Source organism: Lepus europaeus, chromosome 12, assembly GCF_033115175.1.
Source record: "Lepus europaeus isolate LE1 chromosome 12, mLepTim1.pri, whole genome shotgun sequence".
NCBI classification, from domain to species: domain Eukaryota; kingdom Metazoa; phylum Chordata; class Mammalia; order Lagomorpha; family Leporidae; genus Lepus; species Lepus europaeus.
Genome location: NC_084838.1, coordinates 53,160,108 through 53,188,026, shown reverse-complemented (window position 1 = coordinate 53,188,026; position 27,919 = coordinate 53,160,108). Strand labels below are relative to the sequence as shown.

At 42.2% G+C, this 27,919-nt stretch overlaps 1 long non-coding RNA gene and 1 pseudogene across 1 annotated transcript; one reads left to right on the top strand and one right to left on the bottom strand.

Annotated features, from left to right (window-relative positions):
* Nucleotides 1-26,509, bottom strand: LOC133771812 (uncharacterized). The gene is made up of 3 exons (XR_009867633.1): nucleotides 26,364-26,509; nucleotides 14,142-14,254; nucleotides 1-392 (listed from the first exon to the last, which is right to left on the bottom strand). It is a non-coding gene; the product is annotated as an uncharacterized LOC133771812 (long non-coding RNA).
* LOC133771861 (E3 ubiquitin-protein ligase RING2-like) lies at nucleotides 17,302-18,248 on the top strand (annotated as a pseudogene).
* Nucleotides 26,510-27,919: the final 1,410 nt, after the last annotated feature.

Sequence of the window (27,919 nt, the reverse complement as noted above, 5' to 3'; positions counted from 1 at the left end):
TAGGTGAATAAAGTGTGGTACGTTCAGACAACAAGATATTAAGTGCTAAAAAGGAATGAATTGTGAACTTATGAAAAAATATGGAGGAGGGGCCGGCGTCGTGGTGCAGTGGGTTAATCCTCTGCCTGCGGTGCCGGCATCCCATATGGGTGCCGGTTCTAGTCCTGGCTGTTCCACTTCCAGCCCAGCTCTCTCCTGTGGCCTGGGAAAGCAGTGAAGGATGGCTCAAGTCCTTGGGCCCCTGCACCCACGTGGGAGACCAGGAAAAAGTGCCTGGCTCCTGGCTTCAGATCAGCGCAGCTCCAGCAGTTGTGGCCATCTGGGAGTGAACCAGTGGAAGGAAGAGTTTTCTGTCTCTCCCTCTGTCTGCAGCTCTAACTCTCAAATAAAATCTAAAAAAAAAAAAGAAAAGATATGGAGGAACCTTAAATAAATATTAGTAAGTGAAACAAATCAGCCTCAAAAAGCACAGAAACTGGGGCCAGCGTTGTGGTATAGTGGGTTAAAGTCACGGCCTGCAACGTCAGTGTCCCATATGGATGCAGGTTCCAGTCTGGCTGCTCTGCTTCCAATCCTGCTCCCTGCTAATGAGCCTGAGAAAGCAGCAGAATATGGCCCAAGTCCTTGGGCCCCTGCACCCATGTGGGAGACCTGGAAGAAACTCCTTACTCCTGGCTTCCTTTTGTCCCAGCCCTAGATACTGCAGTCATTGGGAGAGTGAACCAGCTGATAAAAGATTGCTCTCGCTCTCTGTCCCTCTTTCTCTTTCTCTCTCTGTAACTCTGCCTTTCAAATAAAGAAATAAATCTTTAAAAAAAAAAAAAAGCCACAAATTGTATTGGGTATTGTAGCACCATGGGTAAAGCTACCACTTGGACACCAACATCACATATCAAAGAGCTAGGTCATCTGCTTCCTATCCAGCTTTCTGCTAGTGCACTCTGGGAGGCAGCAGATGATGGCTCAAGTGCTTAGGCCACTGCTACTCATGTGGGGAGATCTGGATGGAGTTCCTGGCTCTTAGCTTTGGCTGGCCCAGTCTGGGCTGTTGCAGGCATTTGGGGAAGAACCAGCAAATGGAAAAACTTTCTCTCTCTTCCGCTCTCTCTTGGCTTTTCAAGTAGATGAGAATAAATAAATAAATAAATATTTTTAAAAGGTTGAAAACTGTATGCTGCCAGCTCTGTAAAAGGAAAAACTATGAAGATAGTTTCCAGGTGCTGGGGGGAGGGATGAGTAGAGAGAGCACAGAGGATTTTTAGGGCAGTAAAGCTGTTCTGTGTAGTACTATAATGGTGAATGCATGTCATTATAAGTTTGTCAAAATAAACTGCATGTATAACACCAAATATGAGCCCTAAAATATACTACTGGCTTTGAGTAATAATGATGTGTCAATGTAGGTTCATCAATAGGAACAAAGGTACCTTACTACTATTGTATTGTGCAGGTTGTTGGGAGTGGGGTAGGTTGCACATGTGTAAGGACAAGGTGTATGTGGGAACTTCCCGTACACTCTTCTCAGTGTTACTGCTCTCTCCAAAATAAAGGTTAATATATTCTCGTTTATAAAACACAGTAGAATGACTGTGGTTTACAACAATGCACGATATATACTTTTATTTAAAAAAAAAAGAGAGGAGTTTGAAGGCTTCCAAAACAAAGAAATGATAAATGTTTGAGGAGATTGAAATGCTAATTACCTTGATTTGATCATTATACATTGTATGCATATATCTAATTATCACACTATACCCCATAAATCTGTATAACTATGCAATTAAAACTTTTTCTGATCAAATTCAAAAAATATTCTAGGGGCAGAAATGTGGCACAGAAGGTTAAGAAGTTTTCTGTCTTTCAAGCAGATGAAAACAAACATTTAAAAATATTTCCCTAAAGCTAAGTTTATTAACTGAAAAAAATGAAGGGGTCCAAAGAAGTCACCCTATAGAATTCCACATTTAACACACAGATGGAGAGAAAATTAGAAGGGTCTGCCAAAGAAACAAAGAAATCCATCCACTGGAGAATCAGGAAACAATGGTGTCACGGAAGGCAAGCAAAGAAAAGCTTTCAAGGTGGCAGTGTTTAACCGTGTAAAACACACACACACACACAGAAAAGTGTCATAAAAATTTCTCTGAGTTTCTAAGAGGTTTATTGGCCATTTTGCTGTGATGAGAGAAGAAGCCAGAATGAAGACCATTGAGAAGCAAACTTTAGAAGCATAACCAGGAAGAAGGACCCCCTTTTTAAAAAAAATCATGTAATGGGGCCCACACTGTGGTATAGCAGGTAAAGCCACCACCTGCAGTGCCGGCATCCCATATAGGTGTCAGTTCAAGTCCCGGCTGCTCCACTTCCAATCCAGCTCTCTGCTATTGCCTGGGAAAGCAGTAGAAGATGGCCCAAGTCCTGCACCCATTTGGAAGACTCAGAAGAAGCTCCAGGCTCCTGGCTTCAGATAGGCCAAGCTCTGGCCATTGCGGCCACTTGGGGAGTGAACCAGCAAATGGAAGACCTCTCTCTCTCTCTCTCTCTCTGTGCCTCTGCGTAACTCTGCCTTTCAAATACACAAATGCTTTTAAATAAATGGAAAGTCATGTAACTAGAGATGCAGTGGTGGCAATAGAATTCTACATTGTACAGAGGGATTGTGTACTTTTGTTTTTTAACATAAGAGGGAAAAAGCCTTTTAAAACAATGATAAGTCCTTCAAACATATCCTCCTGCAACTTCTCAAAATGTACTCGATTGATATTCCTTCTAACTCTATACTAACAGATCTTCATTTTAATTAGAATACAGTTTTAATTTTTGATAAGCTGCTGACTTTTAAAGAGAGTTTTTTTGGGGCCATCAAATATTTTGGATCATGCAGAGAATATATATTATACTGTAGTAATTTTGTATTTACACTTGTATGATGTGACATAATAGATATAAGTGTTAGCCATTGCTTGACTCTGTTAATAAAGTTGTTTAACTATAAAAAAAGATAATAAGGGACTAATGTTGTAGTGTAGCACATTAAGCCACTGCCTGTGAAGCCAGCATCTCATATGGGCAAGAGTTCAAGTCCTAGTCGCTCCACTTCCAATCCAGCTTCCTGCTAATGCTCCTGGGAAAGCAGTGGAAAATGGCCCAAGTTCTTGGGTCTCTACCACTCATGTGGGAGACCCAGATGAAGCTTCTGGCCCCTGGATTTGGGCTGGCCCTGCCATGGCCATTGAAGCCATTTGGGGAATGAACAGTGGATAGAAGATTTCTTCCTCCTCCTCTCTCTCTATCTCTATCTCTATCTCTATCTCTATCTCTATCTCTATCTCTATTTCTCTCTGTAACCTGCCTTTTTCAAATAAAATATTTTTATATGATAATAAGTTGGATTGGAAGAATTTTTTATTAATTAATTTATTTAATTGGAGAGGCAGAGAGGCAGATGGACAGATAGAGAGAGACCCTCCATACCCTGGTTCACACCCCAAACATCTGCAATAGCTAGGGCTGCACCAGGCCAAAGATAGAAGCCAGGAACTCAAACCAGATCACTCATGTGACTGGCAGAGAACAAACTACCTGAGCCATCACTTGTCACCTCCCAAAATATGCATTGGCAAAAAGCAAGAATCAAAACCAGAGTCAGGACTCAAAACTAGTCCCTCCAATATGGAACGTGGGCATCCCCAGTGTCATCTTAACTGCCAGACCCAATGTCTGCCCCTGAAGAAGCTTTTACACAGCTGATTAACTAGAGAAATAAGAAACTAAAGGCCCAGAAATAACAGCAGTTTAAAGTTCAGTGTGTTTCTTGCAAAGTGAATAAAAATGTTTTTGAAGTTAAAAAAAAAAAAGAAAGAAAAAAAAGAAACTAAACCTATGTCTTAGGGACTCCAAAGCCCAAGCTCTTAATTCCTACCTACATCTTCTAATGTATCACATCTGTATTTTTATTTTTTAAGAGAGGGAGTTGAGGATATAGGAGAGAGGAGAGACAATTAGTGGACCACATTTTCAAAGTAAATGCAAGGAATTAATCTTGGCCAAGGGAAGGAGACTAAAATAGATTTAAAAATACAATAGTACTATTAAATTACTAAGTCTAAATACAAATCTAATAAGACTTAGTACATCTAAGATAAAGAATACCAGAAAAATCTAACTTAGGTTAATTTGATAATAATCATGAAAATTACAAAAGTATATATTATTTGACATAATAATTTCACCTCTAAGACTTAATCTCATGGATAAAATTATATATCTACTAAAGGACTTATCTACTAATTTTTTATTTCATATTGTTTCTACTGGACTAGAAATAAAATATTCATCAATAGGGTATTATACTAACAAATTGTAATAAATTGATAAGGAGGATTCCAAGATGGCAGAATAGGGAAAGCATACTGCTCTAGGCTAGGGAAAGTAGTAAAAATAAATAAATAAATAAAGTGGAGGAAGTACATTCTCAGGGGGAGAATTAGAAAACTGCAGTGAAGATTCTGCAGAAGAGGGATACCACAGATCTATATGCAAGGTGCAGGCACGCTGCAAAGAGCACAGATACAACACACGACCCAAGCCGTCGAGAGCTGGAGAAAGCACCAGTTTTGGAGAACAAGGTGAGATCAGACAGTAGTGGCCCATAACACTGATGATGTAGTCAGAGGTAGATCCTGGCAGCCTACACTGTGCTTGAGTCTAGCCAGAAGCTCTTAGGTGGACAGGGTGCCTGCTAAGCCAGCAAAAAAATGGTGCACATGTCTCTCTCCCCATCTACCCCACAAGGGCATCCAGCAACAAATTGAGAGAGGGCAGGTGCTATTTTGGACATAAGTAGCAGCTGCAGCAGTTCTTGTGTGCACACCCAACAACTGGTGGGAATAAGATGCCATCTTGACAGCAGTAGCAGTGACAGCAGCTCAGGTGCATGCAACTGGCAATGGGCATGGAGAAGGAGCCATTCTGACATCTGTACCAGCTACAGAGGCTCTTGGGTGTGCCCTGCAATCAGTGGGGAGAAGGAACCATTGTGAAACGAGTAGGGGCTGAGAAGGCAGCTCTTGTCCATGATCCAGGGATTTTAACAGAGGGAAAAATCCACATTCCCCATTGACTTTGAGTCTGGCTGGGAGAATTGATGGTGACTGGGCACCCAAGTAGGACTGTGAGGTGCCCCCAGCCTCTCAACATATCACAGGCTTCATGGCTCAAACCACTTAGATGGAGCACCCACAGGCAGCTGGCTCTGGGAATGTTTCAGCCTCTCCGTGGACAGGACAGGCTAGTGGGGTACAGTGGGCCCTCTGTATCCCGTGCCTGTGTGCTGAAACTGTAGGAACTCTGTGACTGCACAAGAGGGCACATGGTGTAGCTGGGTCTCGGGCAATCACTGTGTGTAGCTCTACACTGTATGTGGCTCAGAGCTCCCTGACTGCACAGGGTGGGTCAGTGCAGTGGGATCTGTGCTCACACTGAGGGCTGCACAGACCCTTGGTGTGATTGTAGACCCATTCAAAAGGTCACCTTGAAGGGACAGCTCTTGTGGACCATTTGGACTGCTTCTTCCATAGATACCAGCACTTCTTTCATTACTACAGTTCTGTACTTTAGTAATTTTCTTTCACCTACTTTTGCATTTATTTTCATATATTCCTTTTGTTGATTTTTGTTTATTCTACTTTTGTGTACATTACAATAAACTATTTCATGAACTACCTTTGTTTCATTTGATTAGTCATTTGATTACAGAGTAAAGAGCCTATCCATTATGGGGAAATTATAATCCTTGGGGTTAAAATTATTGCCAAGTATTGGGGAATTAGATCATGTTGGCTTGTCCTGTATGACAAACCCACAGGTCGAGGGCTCAGTCCCACAAAACTGCCCTCACTTCTGATGCCAGTCACAAATGGAGACTCCAGGTTACCCATAATTCTTCCCAGCTGACTACAGATTTCATAGTTTCCTCTAGAAACTTAATTATTTCCATTAACTACTCACTAGAACAGTTTATGGAACTCAAGAAAATATACTACATACATTTTCTGGTTTATTATAAAATATACAACTAAAAAACAGCCAGATAGAAGAAAATTATAAGGGCTGTACAAAATGCAGTTGTCCTCAAAGGAGAGTTGGATTGTTTTGATAGCAAGCAGGGAGCAGAAACTATCTGAGAAGAGGTGGAGACTATAGGGCATTGGCTGATTATGGACCAGAAATACCAGGAAACACAGAGAGAAGTTAGGAAGATAAGAGAGATTTGGTTAAGGACAGAGCATTGGGGGGTGATAGGAAGGGAAAGAAAATTGGTCAGGAGAACTTGCTTACATTGAGGTCTCTGACAAAAATGTTGATGATGAGCAGGGTGGCTTTAATCTCAATCACTTTCTTGAGAAAAGCCAATAAATTTACATCATCCAGACTACAGCAATGTCAGGCTTAATGGATATAGTCTCTGTTCCCCTGGCCAAAAGTGTGATTAAATACTAGCTCCACCATTCACTACATGTAGGTTCTTGGGTCAGTTATGGTTCCTTGCTAAGTCTCAGTTTATTTCTGAAATGTAAAAGCATTTAGTTGAGGGAGGCTTATGCAGTAGGTCTCAGTAACATTACTGAAGGCCTGGGGATGCTCACGTACTTTATAAATTTTGTGATTTCTTTGATCCTTTATTTCCTGGCTTTAAAATTGGTATGGTTACATATTACATGGGAGTTGCAACAACAGCTTGGGGAGAGAGACCTTATTCATGAAAGTTATTTGAGAAGCAGGACAGTAATGCTGATTTTTCCTGGTTACATTAAGGTACCTAGTAAATTGTGGATAGCAGAAGGTTTCTTTCTTCTTGTTGGAGTAGGAGTTTACACTCAAGTATGTGGTAATAGAGATACAAATAGGAAATCACTGGGTAGGTGTTGTTTTACAGTGGGTTAAGGTATCACTTGTGACACCAGCATCCCATACCAGAGTGCTGGCTTGAGTCCTGGCTGCTTTGCTTTGGATCCAGCTTCTTGCTAATATACCTGGGTAGGCAGTTGATAATGGCCCAAGTGCTTGGGTCCCTGACATCCATATGGGAGACCTTGATGGAGTCCCTGGCTCCTGGCTTCAACCAGGCCAACCCTGGCTATTATGGCCATCTGGAGAGTAAGCTAGTGGATGGAAGTGCGCTCTCTCTCTCTCTCTCTCAATCTCAATCTCAATCTCTCTCTCTCTCTTTCACTCTGCCTTTCAAATAAGTAAATTTTTTTAGACATGACATCACATTCAGCTTAATGTAGATAGAGATGACTACATGTAGATTCACAGATTTGTATATAAACATTGAGTGGGTTATACATACATATTTCCTTACACCGAGAAGCAGCAAGACATTTAGCAGCAGTTCTTGTTTTAAAATATCATCTCCCAAAAAAAGAAACAAGAATTCTTGGAAAAATTGCTGGTTCTAGGACAGGAACAGAAAATGTACAGGGGCCCGTACTGTGGCATAGTGGGTAAAGCCGCCAAAGGCGGTGCCGTCATCTCATTTGGGTGTTGATTCAGGTCCTGGCTGCTCCACTTCCAATCCAGCTCTCTGCTGTGGCCTGGGAAAGCAGTAGAAGATGGCCCAAGTCCTTGGGTCCCTGCACCCACGTGGAGACTCGGAAGAAGCTCCAGGCTCCTGGCTTCAGATTGGCCCAGCTCCAACCCTTGCAGCCATTTGGGGAGTGAACCAGTGGATGGAAGACCCCCGCAACCCCTGCATCTCTCTAACTCTGCTTTTCAAATAAATAAACAAATTTTAAAAAAGAAAAAGAAAATATACAAGATGAGCCTGGACCCTGAAATAAGGAGGTGCTAAAAACAACAAACCCACAAAGATGGTGCTGTGTCAAAGGGATGAATGAAATGAGCCAATGGAAAGAACTCCTCATGGCTCCATTTGGAACAATTTGAACAAGAAAATAAAGTGGTATTGGATTTTAGCATATGGTATAAAATAAATACTCATGAGTCCATATATATTGTTGAACAGATAAATAAATGGGGAGAAGAGACCTTCTTACATTCAGAAGAATTCCTTACGCAAATACTCTGCCCTAGAGGAGGTGAAGCACAGCTCCCCACTGTCTCTTCGTGAGCCATACATAGCGACTTTGCTCCAAAGAGTACAGGATGTGAAGGGGAATAAACGAGTAGTTTGTGATGAGAAAACCTGATTAGCACTATCTCATTAAGGTGGTCAGGATATGATTAAATGATATGATATGATTAAAGGATATGATATGATTAAAATGGCTTTTCACTTTTCTAGTCCTCCTCTTGAAAGTCCATAATCCCAGTCTCATAATTATAAAAACATCTGAAAAAGCCCAAAGATGAGTATTTATAAAATACCTGACCAGTTACCTTCAAAACTGTCAAGTTCATCAAAGCAAGGAAAAGCTAAAAACTTCCATTTCTAAGAGGAGCCTAAGAAGGCTAACCATTATATGATATCCTGGAAGAGATCCTAGTAGAGAAAATTGATTTTATAGGCTGGCGCCGTGGCTCAACAGGCTAATCCTCCACCTTGCGGCGCCGGCACACCAGGTTCTAGTCCCAGTCGGGGCGCTGGATTCTGTCCCGGTTGCCCCTCTTCCAGGCCAGCTCTCTGCTATGGCCCGGGAGTACAGTGGAGGATGGCCCAAGTGCTTGGGCCCTGCACCTGCATGGGAGACCAGGAGAAGCACCTGGCTCCTGCCTTCGGATCAGTGCGGTGCGCCAGCCACGGCGGCCATTGGAGGGTGAACCAATGGCAAAGGAAGACCTTTCTCTCTGTCTCTCTCTCTCTCACTGTCCACTCTGCCTGTCAAAAAAAAAAATGATTTTATTAAAAACAAATGACATCCATTAAAATATGGACTTTAGATGATAAAAATGTATTAATTATGGCTCCAAAAGGCCATAAGCAAAATGGAAGTTCTCTCCACCCTTCAGAGAAAAGTGCATCCTTCTTTGATGCCCACTTCCTTCCACTGAGTTTCACTCACAGAGATCCTTCATATAGGACATTTTTTGCCACAGTGTCTTGACTTTCCATGCCTGAAATGCTCTTGTGGGCTTTTCAGCCAGACCAGAATGCCTTAAGGGCTGATTCTGAGGTTAGAGTGCTGTTTAAAGCGATTGTCATTATGAGTCTGCTGTGTGGACTACTTCCCATGTTGGAGCATTCACTCCTTTTAATCTATCTATTATTATTGCCAGACACTAAATCCTATCCATATGATCACTTTAACACTTAAGATGGTATTTTTACCACCCAGCTTAAGGGGATTCGGGATCCAGTAGCAAATTTTTAAACTCTATCCTTAGAAGTAGCAATTAATTTTAACTCCTGAAAACACCCAAAGGCTTGGACATCCCTCAGCCCTTGAGGTGTGAATGACACTTCTTTTTTTTTATCACTCAGCTCACATTACAAACAGCAGCTACTTTCTTGTCATTTGTGGGGTATCCTATCTTCCATTATATCTCCTAATTCTCCTGTAGACTAGTGTGGTGTTAAGTCAGGGATGTGCACACACACAGTGAGTTCCTAAAACCACCTCAGACTAGCTAGTAAGTCCCAATTATTAAATTCTCAAGAATGTTGCAAACCAGTTGTTAAACACAGCCATTTCTAAAATTTAAACTATCCATAATTATAATTACATAAATAACAATACAGGTAAGGGGCCAGTGTTGTGGCATAGTGGGTAAAGCTGCCACCTGTGATGCCAGCACGTTATATGGCTGCCTGTTTGTGTCCCAGCTGCTCTACCTCCAATCCAGCTCCCCATTAATGGCCTTGGAAAGCAGTGGAGGATGACTCAAGTACTTGGGCCCCTGACACCAACGTGGAATACCTAGATGAACTTCCTGGCTCCTGGCTTCAGTCTAACTCAGCCCTGGCTGTTATGACCATATGGGAAGCGAACCAGTGGATGGAAGATCTCTATCTCTAACTCTTTCATGTATAAATAAATACCTCTTTATACTTTTTATACCTCATTATACCTTTTTTATTCATTACGAATACAAACCTCTTAAGGAAAAAAAAAAAAAAAAACAGGTGACACGAGCAGGTATCTATCCTAGAAGTTAAGACATGGGTGTGGATGACTGTATTCATTATTGGGTTCAAACCTTGGCTCCACTCTTGTCCCAGTTTCTTGCTGATGTGTACTGTGGATGGCAGTAGATGGTGGCTGAAGCCACCTACAACCCAGACCCTTCTACCCATATGGGAAACCTGAATTGGCCTCCTTAGTTCCAGCTTCAGCTTCATCCAGTGATCTAGTAATTACTGTTGCAGACATTTGGGGAGTGAACCAGCAAATGGGATGCTTTGTTTTTATGTCTCTCTTCCACTCAAATTAATAAATCATTTTTAAAACAAAGGTAATAAATACTCAATATTCATCACTTCTTAAATTTTTTAACTATTAGCCCTACTTTTGAGGTTATGTCTAGTGTATCTACATGGTGGAAGTAATACATAATGGTATGCTACTTCCCTGTTTTGTTTGGTGAGGTCACATTGGTATGTAGAAATAGGCTATGGATCGAGTATTTATATACCATGGAAACTTAGAAAACTCACATCAGGAATTGAGTTACTGTTTAGTGTCTGCCTGCCTTAAAATATAATACAGGGACAGGCATTTGGCACAGCAGTTCAGACTCTGCTTGGGATGCCCAGATCCCATTTTGGAATGCCCCACTTCAAGTCCTGACTCTGCTTCTAATTCCAACTTCCTGCAAATGTGCAGTCTGGAATACAGCATGTGATGGCTCAAGTGCTTGGGTCCCTGCCACCCATCTGGGATACCTAGATTGAGTTCCCAACTCCCAGCTTTGGCCTGGCCCAGCCCTAGCTGTTGCAGGCATTTGTGAATTTGTCTCTGTCTCTCTCTCTCAACTAAATAGACTTTAAAATTAAAGAAAAAGGCATAGCATTGCGACACAGTGGATTGGACTACTGCTTGCAATGCTGGCATCCCGTATGAGAGTGCCAGTATGAGTTCCAGCTAAGCCACTTCTGATTCAACTCCCTGCTAATGTACCCGGGAAAGTAGTAGAAGATGGCCTAGGGATTTAGGCCCCTGTTACCCAAGTAGGAGACCAGAATGGAGTTCCTGACTTCAAGCTTCCACCTGATCCAAACCTGGCTGTTAAGGACATCTGGGGAGTGAATCAGCAGATGGAAGATTCTCTGTCTGTCTGTCTCTCTCTCTCTCTCTCTCGATCTGCCTTCCAAATAAATGATCTTTAGAAAAAGAAATAAAGAAAAACTAGATCACTCCACAATCTATGGATTCCTATAAATCCATATTATTACCACAGATTCTTCATCCAATTAGATTTGAAAATGATGAGAACAGACAAATCAATTAGATGTATTAATTAGGAAACTGTTATAAATTGAATTGTGTTCCCCCAAAATTCATATGTTGAAGCTAACCTCCAGTGTGACTATATCTGGAGATCAGCCTTTAAGGAAACACTCAAGGTTAATTGAGATCACAAGGGTGAGGCCCTAATCTAAAGGGACTTAGTGTCCTTAAACGTGGGCTCAGGGAAAAGGCCAAATTAGGACGCAGTGAGGAGGCCACCCTCTGCAGGCCAAGGAGAGAAGCCTCAGGAGAATCAAACTTGCCAAAGCCTTGATTTGGGGCTTCCAGCCTCCAGAAATGTGAGAAAAAATAAATTTCTGTTGTTTAAGCCACCCTGTTGCATTCCGTTATGGCAACCCTAGAAAACTAATATAGTATCTTTAGGTTGTAAGTAACAAAAATCCTCTATAACACAACGACAGGGATGCAGGTACAAGTCAGTACTGGAAACTGTAGACTGTAGGAAATTCAAGATGTTCTCTTTCTCTATATCTCATTGTGCTATGTTCTCTTTTATTCTGCACATCTCCTTTATAGCTTCACTGACTAATGGGGTAGCCACAAGGTATAGGAGGCTACTGTAATTTAAATTAACTAGAATATAAAATTCAGTTCTTTAGATGCATTAGACATCTTTCAAATGCTACACAGCATTCATTGTGGCAGAGCAGGCAAAGTTGCCAACTATGAAATACTGGCATTCCATATGGGTGCCAGTTCAAGACCCAGCTGTTACACTTCCAATCCAGCTCCCTGCTAGTATGCCTGAAGAGCAACAGAAGATGGCCCAAGGGTTTGGGCCCTTGAATCCACGTGGGAGATCAGGAGGAAGCTCCTGACTCCTGGCTTCAGCCTGGCCCAGCCCTGGATGTTGTGGCCATTTGGGAAGTTAATCAGTGGGTAGAAGATTCTCTCTCTTTCTCTCTCTCTCTCTCTCTCTCTCTCTCTCTCTCTCTCTCTGTCTATATACCTCTTCTTCTCTCTGGGTAACTCTGGCTTTCAAATAAATAAATAAATCTTTTCTTTTAAATGCTAAATAGCCACATAAGGCTGTTGCTGCTGCACTGGAAATGGTAAATATAGCATTTTTCCATCACAACAGGGAAGTCTTTTGGGTAACATTGGATGAAAGCATTAGCAGAGATCAATTTGCCTTAAAGATCAATTTTCATTTAACCTTCAGAATCTCTTACTACATGGGTCCCTTGTATTGCTCATAACTGGTTTTGAATTTTGAATTTTGAATTTTTTATTGTTTTTCCTAAACGAGACCCATAAAATTGTAATTGTTTTAATGCCCACAAAACTTTGATCTGAGCCTGATTATTATAGAAATTTTCTGTTTTCCAATCTACAATGGTGCCTAGGTTCAAAAGTCCAGCTAGGAGATCCAGGAATGATTTAGTTCCACTTTCAAATTTCTAGAGAATTAGAAGCTTGGCTGTAATTCCATCAAATGTAAGAAGAAATACGAGGCAAAACTGTAGGAATATGACTACCAAAAGTATTATAACTGTTAATGTATTGTTTGTTTAGTGATGTGGGTGTTGATGAGAAGTACAAGTTCCCAGAAATAGAAGGGGGAGTTTGGAAGCAGGGCAAGCAGCCCTATGCTCCTGCTACACAATGAGAACTGTAAAGTAACTCTTAATAGACGGTATTAACCTCTAGAATTTTTCAAGAATGACTAGATATTTATAAGTTTTAAGAGAACTGAAAAAAAGCAAAATGGTCTGCACGTGGACCTATGAGGTAGAACTTGTATATCACCAGGAAGTATCTTTGTAAAGACACAATATATTACAAGAGTTTTCAGATGTCCTGTTATTAAAATTAGAGTTGATCTTAGATTCGTTAGAGAGCCATAAAAATACTAATCTTTAACTGAGTGGAAAAAAAAAACAGAACATTTGTGTAGCAAGATTTTGGTCTTTGGCACAGGAAATCTGGCTGTTTTCCTAACAAGGAGAATTAAGAGGATAATGGAACCTTCAAAGCAGAGGCAGAAATGCAGCCTATTAGAGACCAGATAACAATTTTCTAGCTAGAAAGATTTTGAGTATGTCTGCAAACCAATATGGGTAAGGACTGGAATTTAACAAAAGGCAAGGATATTGGCTGGCTAAGTGTTTTCCATGCCAGGATGGCAGAAGGTCAGAGCCAAGCTTACTCTATCATTGCAGCAGGTCCTGAAATTATTTCATAATTACTTAACTTGGAATTTTTGTTCCCAGAAAATGTGAGGTGAGTAACTTCAAATACATCTCCTACAAGAAAGCACCTAAAAGTTTTGAATACAGTTTTAAAAATATTTCAAATGCACTGGAGAGCTAATAAAGTAGTAAGGCATTACAGGAACTCAGGGGAGTAGGCAACCACAAAAGCTTCTTTTGTCCTGATAACGATTTACTGGTATAGCAAATTCACTTTTGTCTTAATAGTCTTGAAAAGCAAGGAGAGCAGAAGTGAAAGTCCAGCCCTGCTTTTAAGCCCTGCTTAAAAGACTTTTTCCCACACTTCTCCATTTTAGGATACTCAAAGAGCTACATCTTCAAGTACAGGGGAATGAGAGATAAATTGGTCTATCCAGATATTTTCAACTAGGATCCACATTGCCTGAATGAGTCATAGAACTCAATCCATAAATTTGGTTTAAGTGTCCACCACCACCAGTGGTAAAACAAATAAAAGTCTTTATCAGTCCACTTCTTGCTACTTCAACTAACATACCTGAGAGGAACTTCTTGGGAAAGAAAACATTTATTTCAGCTCACAGTTTGGAGGATACAGTTCAGAGTCAGGAGGCCCCATAGTCTGGCTTCTGTGGAGGCTGGTCATGGTGGCTGTGCAGGAATTGATCACATGAAAACAGAAAGACAGAAGCTAGGCCAAACTTGAACTCAAATAATAACCAACCCTCCTCATGAGAACCACCCTCCAAGGGAACAATCCCAACAACCCAAACACTTCCCACCAGACCCACTTCCTAGGTGCCACAATTAGATTGAGTTTCTACCTTTAAGCCATCAGCCATTCACATTAAGACAGCAGAGTTTAAATATCTTCATGAATATAACAAAATCCTTCCTGGAGATAAGCAACTTATGCCAGACCTCAAATTATTCTTCCAAGTAATTTTTCAAGAACATTGATCAATTTACAAAGATAAGCAATCACATGGGTTAAAAAGATGCCATTTCACAGAAACTACAAGCAGAAACAGACTGACTTCAGATATTAAAAACTTGTATACAGGTGTTCCAGTATATATTTGCAATAATAACTTTTTTAAAAAAGATTTATTTACTTGAAAGTCAGAGTTACAGAGAGAGAGAAGGAGAGGCAGAGAGAGAAAGAGAGAGGTCTTTCCATCCACTGGTTCACTCCCCAGTTGGCCGCAATGGCAAGAGCTCTGCCAATCCAAAGCCAGGAGCCAGGAGCTTCCTCCGGGTTTCCCTTGGGTGCAGGGACCCAAGGACTTGGGCCATTTTCTACTGCTTTCCCAGGCCTCATCAGAAAGCTGGATCAGAAGTGGAGAAGCCAGGACTTGAATCAGCGCCCATATGGGATGCCAGTGCTAAGGCAGCGGCTTTACCTGCTACACCACAGTGCTGGCCCCTGCAATAATTTCCTATAGAAATTATAAGAGCCCAAATGGAAACAAATCCAAATGCCTATTAACAATGCAAAGGATCAATAAGTCTTAGTATGTTCATACAACAAAATTCTAGACAAGAGTGAAAACAGTATGATATACTTCACAAGTAAACCTAATGGTGAACAAAGAAAAAAAAATACCTAGAGCAGGATTCTATCAATGTAAGGATAAAAATAGGCAAAGCAAAACAATACTTTTAGGGACAAATGCATTGGTGAAAAGTATAAAGAAAAACAAGGAAGTGACTTTTACAAGTTCAATATAGAAATTACATTAAGAAAAAAAGGAGGGCTTTTGATCAGAAAAGACATTTGGGAGGCTCTGCAGCCATTGTATTTCTTCACCTACTTGGTTGGAACACGGGTGTTGGCTTTGTTATTGTTCATGAAACTGAATGTTTATGTTTTGTGCATTTTTCTGTATGAGTGTTATGCTTCACAATTAAAAAAATAATTTATCCAGAGTAAAGGTGTTAAAATACCTAAGTACTTACAGTAACAATGATGTTGGCTTCAGGTCAGATAACTTTCATTAAAACAAAAATTAGCAATTGCCTTGGATGTTCCTGTGTTGTTGACTTTGTAGAGTAATTTGTTAATCATTTTAATTGAGTTTTAAATGACTACAACTGTCTCTCATATTCAGTGCCGCTGCCATGACTCCAGCCTGATCACTGTTTTCTTCCTCTAAACATATAGCTTTATCATCTTTATGTTGGTTACTTAGCATGTTGTAACCTGTTGTGTTTGAATTGTTTGGGATCATGACCTGTTGTCTGCATGGAATTTTCCCACAGCTATTCAAGGGTAATGGAATTATGTTAACAACAACCGAGTATATAAAGCTCACATCTCCATTTTACAGATGCGAGGACGACTCGGCCAGACTTCTCATTTCTTGGGGAAGATTCTCAGAAAAGGATACTTTCCAGAGTAGTTGGCACCTCAGTGCTTAGGAGAAAAATAAAAGTGGAGTTTAACATAAGGATACAAAAACCAGGAACAAGAAAGTTATTAGAATAAAAGCAGACATTCTGTTAAGCTCTCTCTCTTTCTCTGAGCCACATGGTCATTCACATTTGACCACTGGTTATAAAAGCTTTATTTTCTCTCCAGAAACTGGCATTTTTTACTTCTCTCTACAGGACAAAATGTGGCACCTAGCTCCCTCTCTTTATGTACTGTATTACTAAATTCCAAATAGCAATATTGATTCTTTCAGCCAGCCTTTTCAGACTGGCTTCTTTCACTTAGCAATAAAGCTCTTCAATGTCTTCTTGTGGCCTGCTACCTCATTTTGAAATTTTTATTTAAAATTTATTCGAGAGGCAGAGAGAAAGAGAAACTTAGAGAGATTCCATCCACTAGTTTAATCCCTAAAATGACTGCAACAGCTGCACAGGGCTGAAGCCGGGAGCTAGGAACTCAGTTCAGATCTCCCATGTGAGTTGCAGGAACCCAATTACTTGAACCATCACCACTGCCTTCCAAGATCTGCATCAGCAGGAAGCTGACGTCAGGAGTCACACAGGGTAATGAAACCAGGCACTCCATTGTAGGACACAGGTATCCTAATCAGTGTCTTAGCCATTAGACCAAGTGCCTGCTCATATCTTTTTTGATTACTGAATAAAGTGCCATTATTATTCAGTGTACCAATTTGTTTATCCATTCACCTATTGAAAAACATCTTGATTGCTTCTAATAGATGGCAATCACCAACAAGGCTGCTATAAACATCTGTGTGCAAGTTTCTACATGAACATAGGTTTTTGACACATTTGAGTAAATTCCTAGGAGTGTAATATGCTAGGCAACATAGTATGATTATGTTTAGCTTTATAAGAATATGTCAAGCAAATCATTCAAAGTGGCTGTACCATTTTGTGTTCCCATCAATAATGAATGAGAGTGAATGTTTCTCCACATCCTCATCAGTATTTGGTATTGTCAGTGTTTGGGATTTTGGCCATTCTGATGGTTCTCATTAGTTTTAATTTGCAGTTCTCTAGTGATATATGATGCTCTGTACACAAAGTGGAGAAGATGATATAAGAGCAGGTCACTGGGAGTCATTCTTAGAATAATGCATATCATCGATCTCTTCTATTTTAGTTTCCTGTTGTTGACACAATAAATTTTCTTAATGGCAGGTGCTTAAAATAATGTAAATGTGATATCATGCAGCGGTGCTGGTGGCTGCAGAGACTATTGCAAAATTGTCATTCCGGTCATGGGTAGGGGTGGGGAAAGCAATATCTCAGGCTATGCGACAAATGGAACTTAACCCTTAAGCAAAATGTGGGAACTCAGCTTATGTGAACTACAGTGAACATCTCAGTAACTCTTTTCCAGGAGGCAATAACAGATGGCTTGGAAATTGAGGTTTCATCTAGAAACCTACACAGTGAATTAATGCGCCCAGTTGGTTTGGATATGCTGAAGAGCACCATGACCACAAAAGAGAGTTCATATTGTTTCTGTGCAGACTGCATTAGCATGGCCTTTATCTGGAAAAAAGCTGGTTTCCAAAAGATCACTGAGGCCAGATCCATTCATAAGCAGAGTTTATCCAAGTCGTGATAAATGTGAAGCTCATCAAGAAAGTATTAGCCAGGATCAACAACCACAATCATCAGCAAGCACCAAGTCACAGCACTGAGGAAGGAACAATAGTGAGGCAAGAAACAACAGATCAAAAATGGTTGTGATAGTTCTCACTACAGCAATGCATATACCCACAGCAATCAGGAAGCAGGCCTAGTAACAACTGGACCAAAACATCTGATGATTCTGGGCTTGAGAATAACAGTGCATTTGTGGCTACTGATCCAGTGATGGATGGGGCTAATGAAACTGAATTAGTATTCAGTTCTCATCCCACATTTAGGAAAAAAGATGACAATACACAGACAAGACACATTAAAAACTTCAGGTAATGCCACCATTGATTACTTGCCTAAGTATCTGGCTCTAAGGTTATCTTTAGAAGAACTTCCAAGCAAAGGAGAATCAAAGTCAGATGAACCTTGATTCAGCCAGTGAGAAGCAGCACTCCATTTATACTGCAACAGCCAGTGGTCAGTTCACTGTTTTAAATGGCTTTTTTTCTTTGGAATTGGTGAGAAAGTGAACATGCCCATGGAACTTTATTATGCACCCACAAAGGAGCTCAAATGAGCTTTTTTTTTTTTTTTTTTAATTTTTTTTTAATTTTTTTTTTATTTTTGACAGGCAGAGTGGACAGTGAGAGAGAGACAGAGAGAAAGGTCTTCCTTTTTGCCGTTGGTTCACCCTCCAATGGCCGCCGCGGTAGCGCGCTGCGGCCGGCGCACCGCGCTGATCCGATGGCAGGAGCCAGGTGCTTATCCTGGTCTCCCATGGGGTGCAGGGCCTAAGGACTTGGGCCATCCTCCACTGCACTCCCTGGCCACAGCAGAGAGCTGGCCTGGAAGAGGGGCAACCGGGACAGGATCGGTGCCCCGACCGGGACTAGAACCCGGTGTCCCGGCGCCGCAAGGCGGAGGATTAGCCTAGTGAGCCGCGGCGCCGGCCTCAAATGAGCTTTTAAAAACAATTCTCAGAGTGAAATTTTCCTGGCCTGTTTAATATTAAAGCTGCACCATCAGTGCTCTTATAGACAGATATTGGATATGTTCAGTTTTCTTTCTGAGCCAGACCCATTTACATTATTAGAATCTTTTCCCCCTTAATCTAAAATTTCCCTTTTGGAAGAGACTGACATTATTTCTTTGCTTTTAAAAACATATTTAAGGGGGCTGGCGCTGTGGCGCAATGGGTTAACGCCATGGCCTGCAGTGCCAGCATCCCATATGGGTGCCAGTTCTAATCCTGGCTGCTCCACTTCCAATCCAGCTCTCTGCTGTGGCCTGGGAAAGCAGTAGAAGATGGCCCAAGTTCTTGGGCCTCTGCAGCCACATGAGAGACTGGGAAGAAGCTCCTGGCTCCTGGCTTTGGATAGGAGCAGCTCCAGCCATTGCGGCCAACTGGGGAGTGAACCAATGGATGGAAGATCTCTCTCTCTCTCTTTGCCTCTCCTCACTCTATGTAACTCTGACTTTCAAATAATTAAATAAATCTTTTTTCAAAAAAAAGTAAAAACATATTTAAGTCGTATGCTTTCACAAAATGTGGTTTCATTTTGGAGCAACATTTTTACTCAGAAAGTTTCATAGTTCTGTATGTTCTGTTTTTTTTTGTTTTGTTTTTTTTGTTTTGTTTTGTTTTGTTTTTACAGGCAGAGTTATAGACAGTGAGAGAGAGAGAGACAGAGAGAAAGGTCTTCCTTCCATTGGTTCATCCCCCAAATGGACACCATGGCCAGTGCTGCATCGATCCGAAGCTAGGAGCTAGGTACTCCTTCCTGGTCTCACGCGGGTGCAGGTGCCCAAGCACTTGGGCCATCCTCCACTGCCCTCCCGGGCCACAGCAGAGAGCTGGACTGGAAGAGGAGCAACCAGGACTAGAACCCGGTGCCCATGTGGGATGCCAGTGCCACAGGCGGAGGATTAACCAACTGAGCCACAGTGCCAGCCCCTGTAGTCTTTTTTAAAAAATATTTATTTATTTATTTATTTGAAAGACAGAGTTACAGAGAGACAGGAAGATACAGAGAGAGATATTCCATCCGCTGGTTCACTCCCCAGATGGCTGCAACAGCAAGAGCTGGGCCAGGCCAAAGCCAGAAGCCAGGAGCTTCTTCCAGGTCTCCCACGTGGGTGCAGGGGCCCAGGAACTTGGGCCATTCTCCATTGCCTTCCTAGGTGAATTAGCATTGAGCTGGATTAGAAGTGAAGCAGCTGGGACTCATACCAGTGCCCATATGAGATGCCGGCATCACAGGCAGAGGCTTAACTCACTACACCATAGTGCCGGTCCCTGCTCTGTATTCTTAAGTAATTATTCAGTTGGCTTTCCTTTTCCCACTCCCTTCCAAAGTTTCTTAGGCCTACAGAATATTAAATAATTTGAATTCTGACATTTTTTTCTCCTGAAGTCTTACATATTTACTGTTTTCTATATAAACTGTAGAATCTTCACGAAGACCAAGGCTAAAATTTATTGTGTTTAAAAACAATTCTCAAAGAATTTTTAGCTTCACCCTATTTTTTTCCATACTACCTCTTTTTAGAAAGAGTTTCCTTTTAATGCAATATTATATTTTTCTATCTATAATTTTGGAATTTCTGGTCATGAGGGAGGGAATCAAACAAAATCTTAGGTTCTACCTTAGCTTGGTTCAATAACAGATTTCAGTGAAGAAAGAAAAACTGGTAGTAACACGAAGTCTTCAGGTGTTTACTTAAGAGGTTTTTTTGTTTTTTTTTTGTTTGTTTTTTGGTATTCTGTTACCTAACTTCTTTTATAATGTATGCATGATGTTTCTCCTATTAAAATTAACAGAGATATGGGGGAAATGTAAATGTCTTGTCTTAAGAGTTTGGGAGATCAGAAATCTAAGATGGGACTTGCCAGGTTTAAAATTAAAATGTTGACAAGGCTATGTTCCTCCTGAAGGCTTAAGGGAGTAATGTGTTCCTGTCTGTGTTCCAGCCTCCAGGGGCCACCCACATTCTTTGGCTTATGGCCCCTTCTTCCATCTTCAAAGCCAGCGACATTGCATAGTCTTTCTCATGCTGCCATCTCTGGTTCTCTTTTTTCTGCCTTCCTTGTCCACTTACAAGGATCTTTGTTATTACTTTGGGCCTGTTGTGGGAAATGGTGCAGCTGGCTAGTATTATTCCAGGTTTTCCCCTCCACATGTGAAAGAATTCAAAGCAGAGGCATAAGGGAAGTACAGAAAGCAAGATGCATTTAAAGCAAAGCACACTCAACACAAAAGTCAGGCCAGCTTGATAGAGAGGAAAGGAGAATGAGAAAAAAAAAAGCATGAAAATCTTCAAGAGAAAAAGTCACAAACAAAAGACCTCAACAAGGTTCTGGCTTGACTTCTATATGGTCAGGAGGCATAGAGGAGGGCAATGCAGGCGGTGCTTACCTGAATATCCTAAAGGGGTGGAGTTTTGGAGAGGACTTGAGTACCTCCTTTTTCTGTGCCCTTTTTTGGAAATATTGAAAGTGTCCTGATGTCAGATCCATGATGGGAGTGGGAATGCTGGCTATGGTAATTTTATTATGACTTAAATGTCACCATGAGGACACAGCTTGAACCATATTGGATATTTCCTGCCGGTACTGGTTCTACATTTGGTACTTCGCAGAACCTGCAGGTTCTATTACACAGAAGGAGTATGGGCTTGGTGCACAGAAAGGAAGTGTTGGGTGGTACAGTCCAGCTGTCATGTGGGCCAGGCCATATCATATAATCTAACACATTCACATGTTTCAGAGATTCAGATGTGGGCACCTTGGGAATGTTCATACAGGGTGGGGCTGGTGGCATCATGCTACCTGCTACATCTTCACACACACTGAATAAAATCAAGATGGATAAATATATAAATGTCAAATATTAACAGAAAAAATGGGAGAATGTACATATAATTTTGGGTGTATAAAAAACCTTTATCACATAGTACCCTATAAATACATACAATTTTTATGTTTTATAACAGTTTTTTCAAATCTTTATTTTTAAAATTTATTCAAAAGGCAGACAGAGAGATGAGACATAAAGAGATCATCCATCCACAGGGTCACTGCTCAAATGCCCACAACAGCCAGAGCTAGGCTAGGCTGAAGCCACGAGACAGAAACTCAATCCAGATCTCCCACATGGGTGGCAGGGATCCAACTACTTGAGCCTTCACCTGCTGCCTCCCAGGGTACACATTTGTAAGAAACTAGGACTAGGAGCAGAGCTGGGACTCAAACCCAGACAGTCAAATATGGGGAACAAGTGTCCCAAGTGGAGGCTAACAGCTGTGCCACATGCCCACCTCTGAAAGACTATTAAAAAGATAATAGAGGGGTGAGTGTTGTGGCCCAGTAGGTTAGCTGCGGCTTGGGACACCAACATCCCATATCAGAGAGCTTGGTTCAAGTCTGGGTTCCCTGTTTCCTATTCAGCTTCCTGCTAATGCATCCAGGAGGCAGATTAGGGCTCCAATCTTGAGTCCTTGTCACCCGTGTGGGAGATTCAGATAGCATTCCTAGCTTCTGGCTTTGGCCTGGCCTCACGCTGGCTATTAAGGGCATTTGGGAAGCGAATGAGCAGAAGGAAAATCTCTCTGTCTCTGCTGCTCTGCCTTTCAAACAAATGTTTTTAAATGAATACATACACATTTTTTAAAAAGATTTGTTTTTGTTTACTTGAAAGTCAGAGTTACACAGAGCAAGAAGGAGAGGCAGAGAGGAGAGAGAGAGAGAGAGTCTTCCATCCACTGGTTCACTCCCCAATTGGCTGCAACGGCCACAGCTGCACCAATCTGAAGCCAGGAGCCTGGAGCTTCTTCCAGGTCTCTCACACGGGTGCAGGGACCCAAGGACTTGGGCTATCCTCCGCTGCTTTCCTAGGCCATAGCAGAGAGTTGGATCAGAAGCGGAGCAGCCACGTCTTGAACTGGCGCCCATATGGGATGCTGGCACTGCAGGCGGCAGCCTTACCTGCTACACCACAGCTCCAGCCCCACATACATATTTTTTAAAAAATTTAAAGGGGCTAGCATTGTGGTATAGCCTGTGAGGCCACCACCTGCAACACTGACATATGGATGTCAGTTCATGTCCTGGCTGTTCCATTTCCAAATCTCTGCTAACGGTCTGCAAAAAGCAGCAGAAGATGGCCCAAGTGTTTGGGCCCCTGCCACCCACATGCAAGACCTGGATGAAGGTCCTGGCTTCGGACTGGCCCCATTCATGGCTGTTGTGGCCATCTGGGGAGTGAACCACCAGATGGAAGATCTCTCTCTGTCTCTCTCCCTCTCTCTCTGTAACCCTGACTTTCAAAATAAATAAATAAATCTTTAAAAAAGATAAATTCTGTATGTTGAATATTACTGTACACAAAGTAATAGCACAAGCAGCAAACTGGCAGAAAACATTTATAACATATATAAGCAAGGATTGATAGCCCCAGAGGAAAAAAAATACTTGAATATATGAAAAACAGCCCTACAGACAGTATCTTGAGTGCATTTTATCCTAGTAAAAAAACGCTGAAAACAATTTAAATGTCCACCAACAGGGGAATGACTAGATAAATGGAACACTTATTCAAACAACAGGCTACCTGCAGCAGTTTAAAAGAGGAAAGAAAATTTTTCTAACTTTCAAAAACATCCAAGACGCAATGATGTTTTAGCCAGTTACAAGACAATGCTGGTGTGTATTGTACAGTGCTACGCAGGTGGAACCAACATGTACCAAAGAGAGTCACAGCCATAAAGGATCTCAGCCCCACCTTCCTCACATCAAGTGACCTTTCAGCAGAGGAGCAGCAGTGAAGAGACGCATTAATTTTATTCTGCACCACTTTAATACAAACTCATTCTGCAACACTGAAATAGATTCATAACTGCATGCCACTTTTTAAAACATCTGAGTTTTGTCTGCTCACCACTGCACCCAAGCACACAGTATGTACTATATCTGATAGGTAGTGTTTGTTTAGTCAATGACATATAAGGGGATGGGACTTACTGTGAATATTAAATCCTATACTGGTAAAAAAAAAATTGGTTATTTATGCCTAAATTCTTCCTGCTTCAAGCATAGCTTGGGTGCAGAAATTGCTCGGGGAAAACCAGAATCCTGAGTCAGAGGTGTGTGTATGTGTGTATGTATTAGTATGTAATGAATAACTACTGTTTTTCCAACACTCTGGTAGTTTGTACCTTATTTCTAATCTAATCTACAATCTGCAAAGTAGAAGTCACACTTGTACCCATTTTACAAATCAGGAAACTAAGGCTTGGATTGACGGACTAACCCTAGTGGATTCTTTTTTTTCTTTTCCTGTTAGTGCAATTTGACAATTGCACAATTCTTCCCCAATAGAATGCGGTCAGTCTAGAAAAACTTCCTCTACCAGTGCTTCACTTACTTTATTATTTTATTTTAATAGATAATTCACACACTTGGTGTAAAAACTGGTAGCAACTGTATTTAGTACAAAGGTAACTTACTCCCTTACATTTCCCTGAGGCACCAGTCAACAACTTTCTGGGTGTCTTTCCGGAAACATTTTATGTCAATACAATCACAGATGTAAATATTTCTAAAATTTAACTTGAAGTGTTTCACATGCATTTTCCTCCATCTCTCTTTTTCCACTCAGCAAAATGTCCTTGAAATCACTACATATTGACTTATACCAGAGCCTTTCCAGCAGCTGTACAATAAAAGTTGTAGGGGAGCCTCATTTCTTTAAATCCCTCTTCATTTATGCCCACTGAAGTTGTTTCAAATCTTCTGTTATCACAAGCAACATCGAGTATTCTTACAAACGGATCATTTTGCACATATGCAAATGTGTCTGCAGAATAGATTCCTACAGCTGTAATTGCTGGGTCAGGAGATGTCTTTTTAAATTTCTCATAGTTATCCTGCTTTTCATCCATAAATGTTATATAAATTTATTCCCCTCTGGCAGTGTTTATACCCACCCTCCCCACAGTACAGGAACACTTACTTGTACAAGAGGAAAATGAAAGAGAGGAGAAAGGGAAGGACAGGGAAAATAAGGGAAGAGGAGATCTAATTTGTCAATAGGGATCCAAAAATACTGTTTTTAGCCTTGCCTAGGAGTTATGCAGTTGCATCAACACCCATTTCCTGAAACAGTACTACATTCTGACTGAAACTGGGAAATCTATTTCTTTCTCTGCTACTTTATATGAGTGACTGATTTATTTTAAATGAATATAGGATTTGACATGGAAACTATTAATTCTGCTTTTTTGTATAAAAAAGACAACCCTGTTTTCCAGTAGATTGGCTCCTCACAACCCTGGGCCACTTTTTGTGGTTAGAGCTAACATCTTGATTGTTCTACTATTCATTTAAAAAAAAATCTTTTGCGCAATCTTGCCCATTTTCAGAGGGCTTGCTGGAGTTGGTGGGACTTCCTCGCTGTGGAGGGGATGGTTCTCCCAGGATGTAGCACCTAGAACAGAGCACAGGTACTGAACACCACCAGTACCTTCTGGTTTAATTTCTGACATAAATGGTGAGTCATTCCCGCTGTCTGGTGCAGAGCCTGGCACAGAGTGCTTGTCAATGGTTGTTTCTCCAATTAACAGATAAGAAGAATTCTACCGCCAGAACTCTTCAGCCACCTTCCCCTAGGTCTCAGGTATTTTCTAGTGATGAGTGTGAGCAAGCTCTGTGGGGTGCCATGATCTGAATGGAGACTGGGGTTAGGGTACGCTTTTCTCAATTTGTTCAGAAATTCCTTAAAGGCATTAATAAATAAGGGAGATAACAAAGATTCTCAAAATTAGCCTCAGAGTCTTTCTCTGGCTGCTACCCCCTTAGAGAAACAATCTCTAATCCCAAACTGTTCACAGATTGTGCCAAGACCCAATCCTTGCGTTAGCTGCTCTTGGGGGGGGGGGGGGGGGGGACTAAAAATTCACAATCACTCAAAGAAAACTTCAAATTTTAAAACGGGAAATAACACTGACGCATTTATTTCATTGCTTATTATTTGAACTTGATCACTTAAACTATTGGACGGGGATATTTCAGAAAATTCGTGGAAACGGAATTAAAAGATGCTTGTTTGGGTGCAAGAAACTTGAAATCCATGCCTAGGAGGATATCTCAAAAAGTTCATGAAAAATGCGTATTTCGAAAACACTTTGCATGAATTTCAAAACGTCTTTTTCTTTTTTTGTTCCACCAAAATAAGCTTCTCTTCTAATTCCGCTTTAGGCGAACATTTTGAATTTCTCTCTTCTGGGAGGTCTGGAAGGAGGCGGAGCGAATACCCTCCCCTCGGGCCCGCCCCAGGGGCAGTGGGTGCCTGGGTACCCGGGAGCCGCGTGGGACCGAGGAGGGTGGCTGGCGCTTTGCGTCTCTGAGATACTCGCCAGTACCCAGGTCGCCGCACGCGGGCGCGTGGGCCTCGCCAACCTCCCAGCGGGCTCAGCAGGGGAAGTGCCCTTTTTCCGCAGCGTGCCGTGCTCGGGGCGGGTCGGTTCCGCAGTCAGTCGTTCGGGGAAAGCTCTCCGCCCCGAACTGGAGTCTAGCGTCCTCTGCGCCAGCCTCCAGGCCTCGGCCAGCTGCCCGGCTTGGAACCCCTAACCCTTTCCCGGCCCACCCCTCCTCCACCTCACGCTTTCTCCCCTCTTTTTTTTTTTTTTTTTTAACCTGTGAGCACCGGCCCGAGTCTCCGCCTCCTCTCCGCGGGTGTCCGCGCGTCGCGGCCGCCTTCTCTCGCTGTCAGCCGGCACTTCTGAGACCCCGAGGCCCAGGCCCCTGGTTCCCCGCACTGGGCCCTCCCCGAAGCCCGCCTGGTTCCGTGTGCGCGTGCTCTGTGCACTCCGCAAACGCAAGCGTGGAGGCCGGGCGAGATCTGCGCGCGCGAGAGCCGCTCTGCCTGGCTAAGGCTCGGGGCCTTGTAGTCGGCGCCTTGGCGCTCCCAAGGTGCCCACAGCAGACGGGGCCTGCGCCAAAGGGGGACGCGAGTGCGGACTGACTCGCAGTCCCGCTGCGGAGTAGGGGAGGAGGGAGGTGAGAGGGGAGTCTGGGAAGGAGCGCAGTGAGCCTCCTACAGGTGGCGGAAGGGGCTTAGCGTGGAGAGAACTTGAGGACAGCTGAGAGTTAGGGCTGGGGAGGTTCGGAAAATGGTCGGGGACGGACACCTAGAGCATGGGAAGGCTGGGCGCGAGCGCTATATGCAAAAGGATTTAAAACATGCAAACAAATGTGTGTATACCTGCTTTGCAGCACTATGCACGGTAGCCAAAGAGTGTAACAACTCAGATGTTCGTCACCAGATGAATGTATAAAAACACGGCAGTATATTCATACGGTGGAAGATGATTCAGCCATAAAAAGCGTTAAGTTCTGATGCATGCTGCCTCGGAAGAATCTCAGAAATATGCTGGGTGAAAAAAGATCACATAGTGTGTGATCTATTTACATGATAGGTCCAGAGTTGATAAATCCATAGAGACAAGATTTGTTAATTATCAGGGGCTAGGGACAAAAAGGATTAAATGAATATGTTTTTAATGGAGCCTCCTCTGGAGATGGTGAAATGTTTTGGACTAGATAGGAAAGAGCTGATGGTTGTACGGTATTTTGAACGTGTTAAATGCCATTGAATTGTACACTATCACAGTTAATTTCGTGGAATGTGGATTATGCCTCAATTAAAACTCATAACTATAGAGGCCAGGTACTCCAGCCTGGAATGAGGCACAGTGTAGCCAGAAGCCAGCCACAGCTAAAGTTGTAGCCAAATCCTGGCAGCTTCCCTACTCTGGCAAGGTGGCCAAGTTGCTCTGGGTTTGGAGGCGAACTACTTGCTGGTAACCTTCCAGAGCGCCCTAGCTGCTGCCCGTGGATTCGGAGCGCAAAGCTGAGGGAAGGAATCCGACCCCAGCTGGCCGAAGAGTGGAGGTCCAAAGCCGTGGGCCATTTCAGCCTGGCTCTGCCACCTGGGCAAAATGCCCCAAATCTCATGGGTTCCAGACCAAGGCACCGGAAGTGGCTGACGAGATCAGGTAAAGGAGTTGATCTGGCCTCTCTGGAATTTCCAGTCATCATCTTATCGATAAGATTTAACTTTGGATATTTTATCACCTCGAAGATCTGGATGTGTCTTAACAATCCCAGATGTGTCTCATTCTAATTGCAGTGTTTTTCTAAGAGGTGTATACAACAGTGATGTGTCTTGGAAAAAAAAATTGTCTTCGATT